The following is an 18,386-nucleotide window of genomic DNA, read 5'->3' on the forward strand; positions in this document are numbered from 1 at the left end:
GGTAAGAATGCATTCCTACTGCACACCTGAGGTTCTGTAAAAGTGCAGTAAAAACCATGAATCAATGAGTGCTCTTGCACAGGTACCAGTGTGATGATCTTGCACTAGACTTAGCAGACTATCTGAAATTCTAACTCCTTTCAGGTGAGCCAAAGCACTGACCTGTCCATCATACAAAAAGCTATTTTGATGTTGATATAGGGCATATGGAGTGGGCAGTTAAATTCTCACAGAAGCTCAGCCAGAAGCCATAATGTAAGGATAGTGTCCATTGTTGGCTGCCAGACAATGAAACCACTCAAGAAATATCTTGAAGGCATAATGCATAGTTCCCTAAAAACATCTGCTCAGTATGCAGTGGCATTCAAAGAAGCTAACAAAATTTTAGGAACCATTGGGAAAGGGATACATAATAAAACAGAACATATCATAATGCCACTATATAAATCCATTGTATTCTCTCTCCTTGAATACTGTCTGCAGTTCTGTTTGCTTCATCTCAAAAAAGATATATTAGAATTGGACAAGATACAGACAAGATCAACAAAAGTTAATAGGAGTATGGAACAGCTCCCATATGAGGAGAGATTACAAAACTTGGGACTCTTCAGTTTAGAAGAGGGGGGATATCACAGAGGTCTATAAAATTATGAATGGCGTGAAGAAAGTAAATAAGGAAGTGTTATTTACCCCTTCACATAACACAAGAGCTAGGGGTCACCCAATGAAAATAACAGGCAGCAGATTTAAGAGATAAAAGGAAGTACTTCTTCACACAGTACACAGTCAACCTGTGGAACTCATTGTCACGGGATGTTGTGAAGACAAAAAGTAACTGGTTAAAAAAAGAACTAGGTAGGTTCATGGAAGATAGGTCCATCAAGGTTATTGGACAAGATAGTCAGGGATGCAACCCCATGCTCTGGGTGTTCCTAGCCCTCCAACTGCAATAAACTGGGGCTGGACAAAAGGGGATGGATCACTTGAAATTGCCCTGTTCTATTCATTCCCTCCATATCATCTGGCACTAGCCACTGTCAGAGACAGAGTGTTGAGCTAGATGGAATATTGGTCTGAATTAGTATGGCCGTTCTTAGTGTCTTATGATACTATATTTCCATTCTGCTGGTACTTTGCCTGAGGCCCACGCTTCTAAGAATTGTTAATGCAGGCTGATGCTCACTGGTTCCAAGACTGCTTTGAGCAGTTCAAGCAGCTCAAGGATCAGCAACACATCCATTCCATAACTTTTGGATAGTCCTTTGTACGTCCTCAAGGATGGAGGATCAGGGATGGAGGAACACTGATGGATGATCAGTGTTCATCCCTGGGTCTGCATTCCTGCAGTTTGACATATTATGTAGCTTCAGACAGTCATCAGAAGGTGCGTGGTTCATTATGCTCTAGAAATGTGTTTCCATTTGCCCCTGACCTTATCTGTTGATGAGTAGGGAAAGCCATCTGATTTTGCAATGAGGATATTCAAAGGCTCTTCATGGCTATCAGCGAGGCACATTATGGCTTTGTGAGCAGAATGGAGAATATTGTGCTTTAGACTGTCCTCTACTTCATCAGCTGGGAGTTGACATAGGTCTCATGATCACATTTTGCCATGACCCAGAAAATGTCTTTCTGCCTCTTACATTCTTGGACATCTCCCTGCTAATGTGCTTCTGCCTTTTTTGCCAATGTATCAAGTGATATAGCATTATGTATACCACTCCACGTGATCTCCATGTTATCTGAGAGGTTACATATGTAATACTCAGTGTCCTGTGTTGGCTTCAATAGGATCCTGAGATGCTGGACATCAAACTGTTGGTGGATGTCCAACTTGCGAGGAGATGGAAGATGCAGTAAGAACTGAGTGACAACTTGTCTGTGATCTGAGTTTGCTTGTGCTTCTGCACTGCCAAAGACCCAATGAGCTTTCACTATGGAGTGGTTTCTTATAGAGGATGTGGTCAACTTCTTTCATGGTGTATTCATTGTTTGAAATCCAGGCCCAGCAATGGTGGTTATGGCACCTACAGGAGCCCATAACAGACAAACTTTCAGGAGCACTTAATATTAAAAGCCATGTAGTGTCATTTGTGGAACCCATACCAAAGGACCTATCAAGCTTTCATATCCCATTTGATCATAGTCCATCATGGCATTGAAGTCTCTAAGCACTAACAGTGTGTCCTGTAATGGAGTTGACTGGATTTTTGCTGCTAGCTGATGGTACAATGTGTCCTTTTCCACAGGTGATGCATCTTCTGTTTGCACAAAGGCCACAACAACACATTCTGACATGTTCTGCGTGTCCATGACAGTATATGGAGCAGAACATAGAGACAGCATGGAGAGGATGAGGTTCCATGTCTTTAAATTTTGTACAAGAGATTGTCTTATAACAAGTGTCACACCTTGAGTTCCGTGTGGACCACCATAATTGAAGAACATTTCTCCTTCCACAGTAACTTGATCGCTTTGTGGCAGATGGGCCTCTCTGATGCTAGCAATTATAAACTTGTAGCATGAGTTCTTTTGACAAAAGCTGTCTTGTAACCCGGTTCCATTCAGTGTTAACATGTTTTGTGGTGACATGGAACATGCCTCTAATCTCTGATTTGAACTTCGATAAATTTGGGGTCATTAGGGCTGTACCATCGCTAAGTAGGGGTTGGGTTGTACCCATCCTATGCATGCAGAACATTCCCTTCCTCCTGAAGATGGTAATAAAAGGAGATGTAATCCTTGTGCTGTTGTTGTGGTCTGCAAGAGCTGCATTTCACCCTGCTTCCTTGGGACTTGGGAGATATAGAAGGGTTTTATTTTGAGGACACCATCCCCCTTACCAGGAATTCTTCTGCCAGATGCCATTAGTTCCTGAGGCCATGGGTTACCATTAAAATGATCTAGCTCTTCTTCTGCCCTATTGCGGTCCAGGTTTCTACAGTCATAGCTTATCCACTTTCACTAACATTGGCAAACTTGGTTCTCGTGCTCTTCGTCCATCATTGGTCTTTTTTTGTTACCCTGAGTAGGAGCCCTTATCAGGTATAGAATCATAGAATCATAGAATATCAGGATTGGAAGAGACCTCAGGAGGTCATCTAGTCCAACCCCCTGCTCAAAGCAGGACCAATCGTCAACTAAATCATCCCAGACAGGGCTTTCTCAAGCCTGACCTTAAAAATATCTAAGGAAGGAGATTCCACCACCTCCCTAGGTAACGCATTCCAGTGTTTCACCACCCTCCTAGTGAAAAAGTTTTTCCTAATATCCAACCTAAACCTCCCGCACTGCAACTTGAGACCATTACTCCTTGTTCTGTCATCAGCTACCACTGAGAACAGTCTAGATCCATCCTCTCTGGAACCCCCTTTCAGGGAGTTGAAAGCAGCTATCAAATCCCCCCTCATTCTTCTTTTCCGCAGACTAAACAATCCCAGTTCCCTCAGCCTCTCCTCATAAATCATGTGTTCCAGTCCCCTAATTATTTTTGTTGCCCTCCGCTGGACTCTTTCCAATTTTTCCACATCCTTCTTGTAGTGTGGGGCCCAAAACTGGACACAGTACTCCAGATGAGGCCTCATCAATGTTGAATAGAGGGGAACGATCATGTCTCTCGATCTTCTGGCAATGCCCCTACGTATACATCCCAAAATGCCATTGGCCTTCTTGGCAACAAGGGCACACTGTTGACTCATATCCAGCTTCTCGTCTGTAACGCCGAGGTCCTTTTCTGCAGAACTGCTGCCGAGCCATTCGGTCCCTAGTCTGTAGCGGTGCATGGGGTTCTTCCATCCTAAGTGCAGGACTCTGCACTTGTCCTTGTTGACCCTCATCAGACCCAATCCTCTAATTTGTCTAGGGCCCTCTGTATCCTATCCCTAGCCTCCAGCGTATCTACCTCTCCTCCCAGTTTAGTGTCATCTGCAAACTTGCTGAGGGTGCAATCCACACCATCCTCCAGATCATTTATGAAGATATTGAACAAAACCGGCCTGAGGACCGACCCTTGGGGCACTCCACTTGATACTGGCTGCCAGCTAGACATGGAGCCATTGATCACTACCCGATGAGCCCGACAATCTAGCCAACTTTCTATCCACCTTATAGTCCATTCATCTAGCCCATACATCTTTAACTTGCTGGCAAGAATACTGTGGGAGCCTGTGTCAAAAGCTTTGCTAAAGTCAAGAAACAACACGTCCACCGCTTTCCCCTCATCCACATTGCCAGTTATCTCATCATAGAAGGCAATTAGTTTAGTCAGGCATGACTTGGCCTTGGTGAATCCATGCTGACTGTTCCTGATCACTTTCCTCTCCTCTAAGTGCTTCAGAATTGATTCCTTGAGGACCTGCTCCATAATTTTTCCAGGGACTGAGGTGAGGCTGACTGTCCTGTAGTTCTCAGGATCCTCCTTCTTCCCTTTTTTAAAGATGGGCACTACATTAGCCTTTTTGCAATCGTCCGGGACTTCCCCGCATCGCCATGAGTTTTCAAAGATAAAGGTAACACTGACTGGGGCCAGTGAGATCTGAGGTTTGTGTGGATGGGGATGACCACGCCCTGAAGTAGAGCAGTATACACCACTATTATCTGCTACCCTGGTTTAGCAAGGGATGTATATTTTTCTAGTCACAGAAATTAAAATAGGGACTTATCTACAAACAGGAACGCAGTTCCAGTCACTTTAACTATCTTGCACAAAAGCAAAGAGGCCACATTTTCAGTTCTGATTCTTTTCCCAGCTCTCCATCTTGGCAGTAGTTATAGTTCTACTAAAAATTAATCCCTTACAGCATCCATTCCATATTACAGTATATCAATAGGTGGGAAAGGAGCTATTTCTGTTCTTTGAGACTAAACTGAAAGATTCAGAATTCCAGATTGTCTCTTCTGATGCAGACACATCAGTCAGTGGGGAGCGCATCCTATATTTTAACACACCATTTGTTGGCTGTTGGAATAAAAGAGTTTTGCCAGCATGCTGTGAGTGTAATACATACTGCTGCCAGGACCCAAGAGAGGTTGGTGTTTCATTCTATTACCTAGTCTGGGCTTACGACTATGTTAAGTTTGACATGTCTAAACAAGGCTTCCTTTGCAGTATTTACTGAATAAGTTCCCAAATGTTTGAACCTTGAGGCACTCTCACAACATGTGTAGTCTGTTACACCATAAGCACTGACATCCCAAAGGATGGTGTTGAATAATTTATTCCTCTTCCCTGAGGGCTCACGTGTGAGCTCCATATAGGGGATCAATCTCTCCCTGCCTCCTGTTCAGTGTATATCTAAGGCTGAGGGGGATGACTAAGAATGTTGGCTTACACTGTCATTAATATGTTGGTGATATTTGGCTCTATGTTCTTTCCAGCAAACCCACATTCTACTTGTCTTTCCTTGCACAGTGTTCCAGGCTGAGACAGATAAAAATAAACTGAATGAGGCTTCGTCCAGAAAATAATGTTAGTTGGCTGGAGAAAGCAACTGTGGGAGTCGGCAAGGTTTCTGTCAGCCTCTTCTGTTAGAAAGGCTATGCCTATCTATTGCCTAGATGGTTTTTCAGGGTAAGACTATATCCATCTTTGTTTTTCAGATGTCACTAGTAGCTAAAAATACCTTATTCAATTTATGGCTAGCCAAAAGCCTGCAAGAAGCTCTCTTTTTGTGGTGAGGATTTTTCCATTGTTATATGCACCTTGGTTGCCTCCAGGTTTAAATTGCAATGCTCTCTACATGGAGCTATCCTAGAAAGACTTTGAGAAGCTTCGGGAAGCTCTCACCTATTAAATAATAATGGGGTGGACTGTGAGGAACACCATGATTCTTGTCCATTCTTGCAATCTAGTAGTTTAAATACAGCTCAAACTTTTAGCAGTAACTATCCTTAAAATCTGGAGCCATTTGTAACTCAGATACTGAACCAGACCCATAGGGTGTTAAGAATAATTACGTTTCCTCTCCTGGAGTAAAACTTTCTAGGAACTGTGGCAGAGTATTCTAAGTTGAAGGCCTTCCCATGTGGAACATGTTCCCTTTGATCATCTAGTGCCTACACTTGTTGTCCAGCTATGCTGGAAGGATAGGAGGCATTAGATATGGTTTAATTAGTACACAACTTTATTCTTGACTGCCTGGGAGTGCCCAGCAGATAAAAGTGTATGGTGAAGGTTATTCCATGAGCATTTTTATATATATCTGGGGGGCTTCTGTCAGCCCTCCCACTTACCCACTCTAGACCCCAGCCAACCCACTGCTGGGACCTCCCCATCCCCCCCCCCCCTTGAGTGAGGTGGAAGGGGTTATAAATGGAGTGCTGGCTCCCTGCCGTGCCACTCATAGAAGCCTGGAACCCCCTGCTCCTTTAACAAATACCTCCTTTAAATCCTTTACTAATCCATTTTATCTGATCACTGTATCCCTTCCCTGTGGAGTACCTGCACTGGACATCCACCCCACGTTTATGTAACAAATGGAGACATCATAGCTTAACTCCAGTTCCAAGTTCACCCCAACTGAGCCTCCCCGCCCCCACAGCCTGCTATGGGGAAGGCAAACAAAAAAAAAAAAACTAAAAAACCCACCCCACCTTGCATTGCCCAGTCTGGCAGTGAAGGAAAATTTCCTTCCCAGGCCTCTAAGAAAGGAGCAACCAGTGCAATGTCCATGACAGATCCCGACAACCTGGTATTTCACCACTTCCATGTGTGTGGGTGGGTGCCTTTTCCTGCCTGGCATGGACCTAAATAGTACCCCCCATATTGCTGTGGCCTGGGGAAAGGGATGGGTCAGCGTTCCCAGGCTGACCGGCTCTGCAGCGCTGTTAAAATCACTCCTTGCTGCTCTAACCCCTTAAAGTGGCACACATGTTCCTCCAACAAACCACTTGTGTGGTGCAATCAGTGGGTTAAGAGAATGATATCAAGTTCACCTGATTCATTCAAGCCTTTAATTCATTATGGGATATGATGGGTTCCTATCTCAGGCACATAAAAGGGCAATAGGTAAATCAGGGATTTATATAAATGACTTGACATTTATGGATATTTCTTGTGAGGTTCCTGGATGATATGGTGGTATTTTACATGATGTAGAGGATGCAGTGCATTTGTGATGTTGACTATATCATACTGACCTGTTACCCAGAAGTCGTTTGGCCAGATTTTATGCTTTTTGCATTATTTGTATGTAAACTCTCACACATCATGCATTTGAAAATAGATACTTACTTATTTCACCCTATATGTTGTACATACCTTGGTCTCTGCCTCAAGGAGCTTATGCTCTTACAACCTGGTACTCTAAACACTTACTGATAAACCTAGTTTTTACGAATCTGAGTAGTCCCATTCTCTTAAATGGGGTCTAAATAGGCAAACCATACATAATGCACCAGTGATCAGATATATAAATATCACGCCAACAGAGAGAGATAATCTGTCTTTATATTTATATATTATATATCTCACACTTGTTTAAGAGATTTTATTTTTGACATACAAAATATATATTCTCACATTTAATAGATTACAATATATTTTCTCTCTTTTGTATATTTGTCTCTATTAAATCTTGTTGTACAGACTTTATGCACAGGCAGATTATAGCATTTTCATGTATATTTTAAATGCATACGTACAGCTCCTGAACTTGTTCATGAATTGGGCATGATATGATTGAAAGTCAGTTGAGCACAAATGTGCCTGGGCACTGCTTTCAAGCTCCTGCTTTTGGGTACTGTAGTTTATCAAAAATTATTTTACAGAAACATTGGGCATCAGAAATGAAACAGCTAGTCTCTGAGCCAGATGAATAAATAAAATTAAGGAATGGAGCTTGAGGCTACTCTTTGAAATGGAAAATGAATCATTTCAGCATTGCTGTCATGTCAGGTGATAAAAAGTAATTAGTCTGATAATTGTTTCTTTGACTTTTCTAGAATACATGTGACATCACTGCGGTCAGATAAGGTAAATAACTACTTGGTGGGGAGCGATAATGGAGAAGGGCTTACCATCAGACTGACAGAATAATACATATTAAAAGACTGTTCTGTACAGCTCATCCAACACAGAATCCATTTAACATATGATCAATTAGTTCAATAAGGTATGAAAATATCCTTGCTTTTTAAAGATAGGCATATCTTTTGAAAGTAAGGCATTTTTCTTCCTAATCCTAAATTGTGCAATGCAAGCAGCCTCTTGTAAGATTCATGTCAATTTTATTCATAAACTGGATGGCAATGTGTATTGGAATAAAATAGCAGCTTCGAGTTTCTTGCCACCTTCTGTGTCATGTCCTCAAAGGAGTTTTTCTTCCCTAGTTCACTGAGTGATGGAGAGTTTCAAATGTGTTCTTCCGTGTGGCTTTTCCGTAGAACAGAACAATATGCTGATAACATAAAATCTACTATCAAAACTATTGTATATTTAAGTTTAAACAAAAAAATAATAATAGGGACACTTAGACTGAAAGGAGATATGGAGAATAATCTTGGATAGAACTAGTTCAGAATATTTAATGTACCTCTTAAGGTCTCTTATATTTTCAGTCTTAGAGTAGGGCACAATGAATTCTGCAGCCAAAAGTTAATGACTCATTTTAAAAACATAAGTCAGTACATACAAGGTTAGGTTTTTTGTAGAACAGACTTGTGCAATTTTCTTCTGGGGAAGTTATCCAGAATTGAGTAAAACTTTAATTTTTTGACAGATGTTTGATGGAGAAGGTTTTTTGGTTAGTACCGCTCCGTACAAAGATTTTCTTTATGTATATGCCAAATCAATTTTATGGAAAGCTTTTCATCTTGTGAAGGAAACGTATGTAGTTTAAAACTAAACTATCTATTAAGGAAAAGAATAAAAGTTACCCAAAGGGCTTCATGATCTCTGAAATTAGTGCCTAAAAAATTGCACATGTCCAATCTAATTTTTAAAATTATTTACAATAAACACAAACAGAAGGGTGAAATACTTACATCTCTCCAGTCAACATGCTACGTTAGTGCCATTTGAATCTTTATTTCTGGAACCAAGTAGGGCATTTGCACATTCCATATAAAGTCATTCTGTCTGCTGTTCCTTTTGGCATGCCTTTATGTTGGGTAAATAACAGCAAGTAATTCCGAGAAAAGGCATCTAAGATGTACTGAGAGAGAGTGAGGGAGGAATGGTGAAATTCTATAAACAGAGGAATAGGAATGAGAAACTCCCAAATTCTAAGACCATCACTGACATAATATGTTTTTGGGAACATCAATGAAGTTCTCTGCCTCTTTCCCCTTCTGTAGAAGGAGGGGGATAATATTAACCCCACAAAGAAGATGGAAGGATTAATTGGCTAATATTTAGAAAACATTACATAAATTTACCAGCAAGGTATAGTTTGCAAAGAGTGAAATGCATCTTTTTTTCTTCCAAGTGGAAAAAATACTTGTTCAAATGGAATTATCTCATAGTCAATGTATAGAAGACAGGTCTTCAACTAAATGAACAAATAGAGATGGTGTCAGAAAGAAAATTTGTAGTGCTGTGCAGTGAAATGTTCTGTGTCCATTGCTTTTTTATTTTATTAATATTTTAATCTAAAATATGTTTTTTTGATGTATTGGCTACTGTATCTTGCAACAGCTTCACAGATGTCCTGCTACTTGTTCTATGAGTTAGTATATGAAACCTATTTAAGCATTACCTTTCGGTATATTCAACAATGAAATGATGACCAAAGAAAATAAATGCTCTGGTACTATTGTCTGAGATGTTTGCATACAATAGCTAACGTGTACTACAAGAGGAGACCATTAACAATACATGAGTAGTGAGAGTTTCAGTGAATGACTGTTTTGGAGCAAAACAAATGGTGAACAATGGAGTAGTCACTGAAGTAGCCCCAAAGGGATAAGTCTTGTGGTTTTTAAACACAGACAGCTATCACTGAAGTGGGCAAAACTACCACTGAAAAGTCATGGGAGTCTGTGTGATGCTGGCAGACCATGTGCCAGCTCATCCCAAGGCCCCAGGCTTCACTTAACACTTACAAATGCATAGCTGGAAACCAGTCCTGATTACATGTGTATTAGCATTATCAAAATAAATATTAGAAGTTAAGTTGATAAGAATGTGTTCAATGTCTTATAAATCATTTGTATGATGCTGCATGTATTGTTCTCACTCAACTATACCCCATCTTATAATGTGGCAGGAAATATTTTTATTGCATATATCCCTGTAACTAAGAAATTCAACAAGTGAGAAAGAAGCCTTGTGTAATGCAAATGATAGTCTCTTACAAGATGATATAAAATCCTGTTCATTCAATGCAAATGAGCCATTGTGCAAGATCGAGGATCAAAGACTTTGTTAAGTGCATTGCACACACACACACCCCGCACACCACCACCACGAAGAAGAGACCTGTGTGGGAACTGTTGCTGTCAACTTGGTTTCTGTGAGACGCTATAAATATAGACACAAGAAAAAATTCTTAATCTCTGCACTGTTTGGATTCTAACAGGGCAGAATACCTGAATGAGAAGACAGAGATCCCCAGAGTTACTCTGGGTAGCCCTAAAAGACTTTTGGGAAACCGGTGGTTTACTACATCTCTGCTATGTTTTGAATTACAGACTGTGATTCACCTGTACATACGTTTTTACCTGCTTTAACCTCTCAATAACTCTCATTCCTTTTCTTAGCTAATGAACCTTTAGTGAGTTTATTATAGAATTGACCATTAGTGTTGTCTTTGGTATGAGATCTGGGATGCAAAGGGACCTGAGTGGGTGATTGTCCTCTTGGGACTGGGTGTAACCTGAATGTTTTGTGATTTTTTTTTGGTGTCCACCTATCACATAGGCCTAGGTGGCAAGATGGACTGGAGTGTGTAAGGAGACTGTCTGTGACTCCATTATAATACGACTGTAGTACTTTGGGAGTTCACATTTATTACTGGGTTGGTGAAGTCTATAGAACATACCACCTGTGGAGGTATCTGAGCTGCTTTTTGACAGTCTGCCCTCAGGCTGGCACTCATGGTCATGAGCCACCCCAGACAGTGTGACAGTGTGCCCATAGCAGTTAGAAGTCATGCTATGCTTTGTTGGAATGCTGAATTGATTTGTAAGTGGGAGGATATAATATATTTTTCCAACTGAACAATCTGAGAATTACAGTAACACAAGAAACAAATTTGGTTAAATCATAACAGTTAGAGACAAAAATGACTTATTAGATCAACCAATCCTTCCCAATGACATAGCAGGATTGTTCCCTACTAACCTATTCCTTACATTGTGGAGGATGAAAAGTTTATTGTAAGACCCAATAGATGGTGACACTCAGATCTCTTTGGATTCCAGAAGATCCTTGGTTTCTCTCTGTCGAAAAACCTCCTGAACTTTCAGAGGTTCTGCTTGACAACATCTTGAATCATAGAATATCAGGGATTGAAGGGACCGCATCTAATCCAACCCCTTGCTCAAGGCAGGACCAATCCCCAATTTTTGCCCCAGATCCCTAAATGGCCCCCTCAAGGATTGAACTCACAACCCTTGGTTTAGCAGGCCAATGCTTAAACCACTGAGCTATCCCTCTCCCTCAATGATGTAGAAAGTCTTAACCTCAAGTGCTGAGATTGATGGCACCTTGCACCATTAGAGTACTTTTTGTGAGGCTTTGAATGTGACCCCTTCACATTCAAAGCAGGGTGAATCCTCTTTAAAACCTAGCAGTCTAGTCTTATTAGGATTTTTGTTCCCTCATTCAGGGAGGCAAGATGTGACAATTTGAGAAGTCTGTCTATTTAAAGCTAATGAATTCTGTTTGATATTGGGGGTGTCTTTCTGTGTCAGACTGCAGACTCCATGTTGTATGAATGGTTTATTTGCCTTCTCTATTATTGTCCTTTTACCTCCACAGACTGGACTTCCAAGGGGTAGCGGCACATGGCTAATCAAAGAGGGTTGTTAAAACTTGATGATCCTCTGTTCAAATAGACACACCATAGACAATAGGCTAACTCCCACTCAGGAGAACTGGTTTGTTAGGAGGGAGGTTGCCTGACAATGAAGTCACCTGGTAGGGAATATGTGCTCACCTGTTAAGGCTGATGAGGTGGTCACATATCAGAGGAAACTGGAAGGATTATAGAAGAGCAGGAGCTGCTTTACTTTTGCTTTTTGGCCATTTTTACCAGCTCTAGCTCAATGGAGCTTTTGCAGGAGCTTGATGAAGTAGGGGGACCCCCGTGACCGACAGTGGAAGGGTGAGATACAGTGAGGAGTGCTGGGTTTAGGATGGTTGCTAAATGAACTACATCCTCTAAGCTTTATCTTTTAAGCAAAGAGTAATTGAGTTACATTACTTTTGCTAAGCCTGTGTATATTTGTTTCTGCAGTCATGCATCTATTGAATTTATGAGCTAGTTTATTATGTCTCACCACTGATTAGATCAGAAGATATTTTAGGTTTTTGTCCCAATTCAGGCTACAGGGATAGAGAACACAGAGAGTTCAATATCATGAAAGGACTCTCTGGCTGTATGGCAAAGATACTTACACTGAGGACAATACCAACTTGCTCAGATCTTTATTAAAATGAATGAAAGAAGAATAATTGTTACAAAACACAGAGTCACAAAGAAGTAATACAATTCTGTGACCCCTGGTGTTAACATCTCTATTCTAAAAGACTACTTAAGCTAACATACTCACACCCTTCCTTGAAATCCAGGTAGTAAGAGACAGAGGAGCAGCCTCATCTCTGGCATGCCCAATGAATTTGATGGTCCAGGCTTCCCAAGTTGGTAGGGATTAGGTTTGAATGTTGAGTAGCTAAGCCGTGTTGCAAAGCTGAGCTGGTACCTTGAGAGATGATAGACAAAAGCGACTCTCCTGCATGGTGGTTTGCCCTCTTATAGGGTCCCGGTACTGCCCACTGCCGGAATCTAGGCCCAACCTACCATGTCCAAATCTTATTTCCTCACCCACATAAATCTTCGGGGACACTTACTCTATAGGTTAATGTATTATGACATATTCATACGTACTAGTATTGATTATCTCATTCCCGAAACTGTTACTCTTGGCATAACTCATGACTTCCATGTTCTGCAGTGTGCCCTTTGGTTACCGGTCTGCTCCAGACCTAAGTTAAAAAAGATTCAGTTCTTTGTTCGGTTCTCCATTCAGTTCCCTAAAATTAAGGGGGGGGGTGGCAACCAGTAGGCCATTTATCTATGCCAAAGGTTAAAAACCCTCATGCTAACTTGCTGTAGTTAATCATACAGGATATAGGCCTGTAGGTTACTTGAATTACAACCAACTATTATGAATAACTATGAATAACTCTTATGAATACCATAAACTGGAATTCAACATTAACAAAAAAACCCAAAATACTATGATTCACTAATAATAAGATATGATACAATAATATGAATCAAACCAAAAGAAAACACATTATGCAATATAGCAAGCTAGCAAGTTGGCCTTATGGGCTACACATCCTTGAAGATGTAGACTATAAACAGTAAGGCTCACACCTTTGGTGGGATTCTGTGAAATGTCCAAGAACTGCTAAGAAGGCTTGAGGGAGATGGCACTAGATCTGTGGGAATGACTCTTTGGTTTGCCAGTAGTTCTGAAAAAGCAAAGAAATTAATTTTAGGTCAACTCAAAACAAATTTGGTTAAATTCTGATGAATTTAAAAGTTGGGAAAATTGTTTTGGGTTGAACAAAATATTTCATTTCTATTCTGGGAATTTATAATTTCTTTTTAAATAAAGGCAAAGGAAAATTGGAAAGTCACAAGGGACCTTAGATGCCTAACATCAACATTTTAGGTGCTGTTGATAAAGTAATGGCAGTCCCTACCTTGTGCCCTACAGCCCATGGATAGGGCACTTAGTCGGGATGTGAAAGACTCAGATTTGACCCTTTATTTGGACCAGGAACTCAAAACCTGGACTTTCCTTATCCCAGGTAAGTTCCCTAACCACTAGTCTGTAGGGTATTTTGGGATGAATTTTGCTCAGGCTTTCCTGTTGAAGCAGTCCCACTTTATATGAATAATTAAATACATATTAGAACAGGGGGTTGGAACCTTGGCTTCCCACATTCCCTAACCACTGAGCTTCAGAGTCTCTCTCTCTCTGACTCAATGAATATTTAATTATTTATACAGCATCAACAGAGCGCAATCTTAGAATACCCTGGTGGTTAGGGAACTCATAGGGGGAACTGGGTTCAAGTCCCTTCTCCAGACCAGAGATTCAAACCTAGGTCTCCCATAGTCCAGGTGAGTGCTGGAGCCACTGGGAAAAACCTCCTCTTTGTGAACGGCACTTAAAGCCCCTTGTGACTCTAGCTCAAAAAATCAGTGTTTTGTTTTGACATTTTTTCCAGCTAAAACCATTTGCAGAAACTGGCGTGAATTTTCAAAATATTTTGATCAGCCCGAATCTGTGGGTTTTGGTGAAAAAGTTTCAGCCCAAAAATGTTTGCCCAGCTCAAGATGGCATTAATTGCAAGACATAGGTAATTGGTCCACAGGCTCCCCACAGCAGAGACAGGTTCAGATATGAGGCTGCACCTGGAGTATGTGCCCAGATACCCGATGCCCAGACATTGTCTAAACTCTGCCCTGGCCCATCAGGGGGTTCAGCATTTGGATCCCCTCACAACTGTCTGAGTGTCCTACAAGAGTTCTCACATGGGTTAGTTTTTATATATATATCTCCAGAAATATTTTGAGGGAGATGCTTTTTTTCACCCTCGTTTCATTTCTAGTGATAGTGTCAGATGCGTCCAATTTAGAAGGTGGTGTACAGTTACTGCATGTAAACAAATAATTTGCAGTGCTTGGTCACCAAGGGGGATCAGGTTTCACAAATCTTTTGAACCTCAGTGCAATACAAATCACTGTCAGGGTGATCCTTCCATTGATCAGAGGACAGACAGTACACTTTTTCTCAGACAGCAGAGTGGCAATTTTTTAATCTGATCCGACAAGGAGGATGTCTGCCTAGATGTGCCAGGAATGGAATTAAATGATGTGCCCTTGGGAACAACAATGCCTGTGTCCTTAGATATTTGAAAGACTGATGAACACTTCAGTAGCTAAACTGAGCAGAAGAGCAGTATGTGGTCCTTCACAAAGATCAGTTTCACCACTGAGTTCTTGGAGCTTGAAGATTAAACTGTGTTCCAAAAGTTCCATCTCCTATGCCTACCCAAATCCAGATTATATTTTTCCTGGAAGGAAAATCAGGGGTTACACTCCTTTCTGAATTTGCTTCATATGAAAACTTGGTTTTGAGCTGTTAACTGGGGAATGTTTCTGTTAGAATATGCTATATAGACCTATGTTGTACGAACAAAGTTTTCCAGTAAGCATTCTTATGCTTTAGGTTTGAAGTTACGAAGTTTTTGCAAGATCTAAAGGAATGTTTTATTCTTGCATTATTCCTTTTTCTTTAGGTGATCTTTAGGTGATCTTTGATAAATTCAGAATTATCTCTGTTTGTGATGTCTGTTTTGAGAGAAAATTTTTCATAACTCAGGCACTTAAATACCTCAGGCACTTAAATACCACAGTTGTTTGCATGGTATACATATCTGCATGGATGGATGTCTTGTTCCTGGTGAACTTGCATCAGACATCACCTATCCAGACCCACTTTCATAAAGGTCTTATGAAGCTGTATATACAAATAAATAATTTCACCATGGTGGCATTCTCTAGATTATGAATCTCTGGGAGAACAGTGTTTCAATTTCTCTTTTAGTAAGTGCTCCTCAGTTGACCTCCTGAGAAATGTTGCTGGTTTTCAGATCTTTATTGTGGGGATGTATAGAGGAGGAAAGTTATTTACCAGTAAATATTATCTGAACATACTGCTTCTGCAGATATTCTGTCTTTTTATCACTGCTTCATAATTACCTTTACTAAGGTGAACAGGAACTGAAGTATGGTGAATGGCTGGGATTTTTAAACCTTGGTACAATGACACTGGAAACAAGAATCACAAACACTTGACAAATAAATATTTAGTGCTTCCAATGATTCCATGTTTACATGGCTTGACATGTGGCTCCAATGCAAACATATCTCAATACATTCAGAGAACAATAATTATTATTTTCATTTTTCTACTTATGGTTGGGAATATAGTGTATAATTCTAGTAATTCAAAATACACCAGCAATACTTCAACTATATCTAGAAGACATCTGACTCATTTGGAGATGGGTCATGGGTACCATGCCCCAACATTGAGTCCGTTTAAACCAGAATATTTATGGTAACCAATCAATCAATGTTGCAATATGAAACTAACCTGACTGTAGTAGAACAGACACATTGTATATTAGATTTGATACAGGTACATTAATATAACTGATGCAAAAAAGACAGCGGGAGATACAACACAAAATAGTAAGTCACATGTCATCACTGCAAAGGGCCAGTGCTGGCTGGAATAACACTTACCATCTGGGACCCCATTATCCAGAGCACCAACATCAGAAGGGTTTAAGTGGTGGCAATTTAAGGGGTCAATACTAGCTGAATGGGAACTTTAGTGAGGTCAGTATATCAGATGTCGTTGGGGTAAAAAAGTGCTTTATAGGACCCATGTTACAAATTTCTACTGTTTATATGTATGCAGTGGTGGGGTAGCTGTATTGACCCCAGAGAATTAAAGAGGCAAGATGTGTGAGGTAATATCTTTTACTGGACCAACTTTTGTAGCTACACAGAGCTCTTCTTCAGGTCTATGGGAAGCTTGTTTTTCTCACTAACAGAAGTTGGTCCAATAAAAGATATTACCTCACCCACCTTGTCTCTCTCTATGGTTTATGGAATTCACTAAAGTTCATGTATTTATTGATGGATAGATTTATGACACTCAAATTATTTACCTGAAAATCTTAAACTGCACACTGCATTTATTATAAATCAAAATGATGTTGATCCAAAGCACAAATCTATATTTATGGTATAGGATGTGTTTTTAAAGTAGAGCCATGGGGATTTAGCTGTGTGAATTCAATGAATGTCAATGGGAGTTACATGGTAATTCTTCCCATGCTTTGAAAATGTATCCTTGTGTATGCATTGTATTGAAGTAGTAGTTGTATGGTAAGCAAATTATGATTGCAAACAATTAAATTTGAGGTATACAGAAAGGAAATTTTGAAGCAATAGTTCTATTTGTTCCCACCACCTAAATAACAAGTCAACCCATATATGTTTCTTATAGTGTGCAAAACAAGTTCTGGACAGCTTCACTTAATCTCTTTACATGGCTCACAGTTATCAAACGTACTGTACATCCCTGTCATCATGTGTCAAGTATATTTTATTAACACCTTTCTCTCCGAAGGGTTAAAACAATCATAGTGTGTGTGATTTTTAGTTACTTCAAATTGTGCTTCACCTTTGGCATATTTAGTTTTCCAGCAAATATTTAAAAAACATACTCTGATTCCAGTGTCAATAAATTAGAGAGGAGCAGTGAGAGACTTTTTTCCTAATTAGCAAGGTTATTATATATAAATATAATGACGACTCTCACAGATTAAAAAAAAACCAAAACAGTTACTTGGCAAGCTAAATGTGAGTCAGTTTCTCCTTAAAGACCTCCTCAAGATCCAAATCTTCTGCATTGCCTACAAGAAATTAACCTGCTAATTAGAGATAGGTTAAAGAGAGGTTATTTACTTTGTGTGTGTGTGTCACATATAAAAATAACATAAGTACTACATACATAGTATGTATATAAATGTATCAATTGATTTTCTCTCCTGCACCTCTCATGGTTGTTGACTTAGGCTCTGATCTTGTAACTAGATCTTGTGAGATAAAAGGGTCCATCCCATGATTCTGATTGCAAGATTGGAGCCTTAGATTGTTAGCTGTTCAGAGTAGAAATATATATTTTTTAAAGCAAGTAGTCTTCTTTCTTTCTTTCTTTCTTTCTTTCTTTCTTTCTTTCTTTCTTTCTTTCTTTCTTTCTTTCTTTCTTTCTTTCTTTCTTTCTTTCTTTCGGTTGGTGTAGAGCAACAACTACAATTTCACCGGAAGTTGATTTAGCCAAATGGCTACATCAGGAGTAGCAGAATTTACTGCAATAATGTCTCCTTCATATTTATAAATTGTGTAGTTGGTAGGGATATGTTCAATGGTCTGCCATAGGGAACCACACTTGCACATCAGGGAGTCCTTGATTTTTCCATTTGTGCATTATATATCCACATCTACCATGGTTGATTCAAATTCGGTTGAGAGTTTACCAAGATGACCATGGAAGGTCAAACCCAGTTACCTTCTGTTTGGTACCTGGCACAGGGTGCTTATTTTTTAAGTCTACTTTAGCCCAAT

This window comes from Eretmochelys imbricata, chromosome 1 (assembly GCF_965152235.1).
Source record: "Eretmochelys imbricata isolate rEreImb1 chromosome 1, rEreImb1.hap1, whole genome shotgun sequence".
In the NCBI taxonomy this organism is placed as follows: domain Eukaryota; kingdom Metazoa; phylum Chordata; order Testudines; family Cheloniidae; genus Eretmochelys; species Eretmochelys imbricata.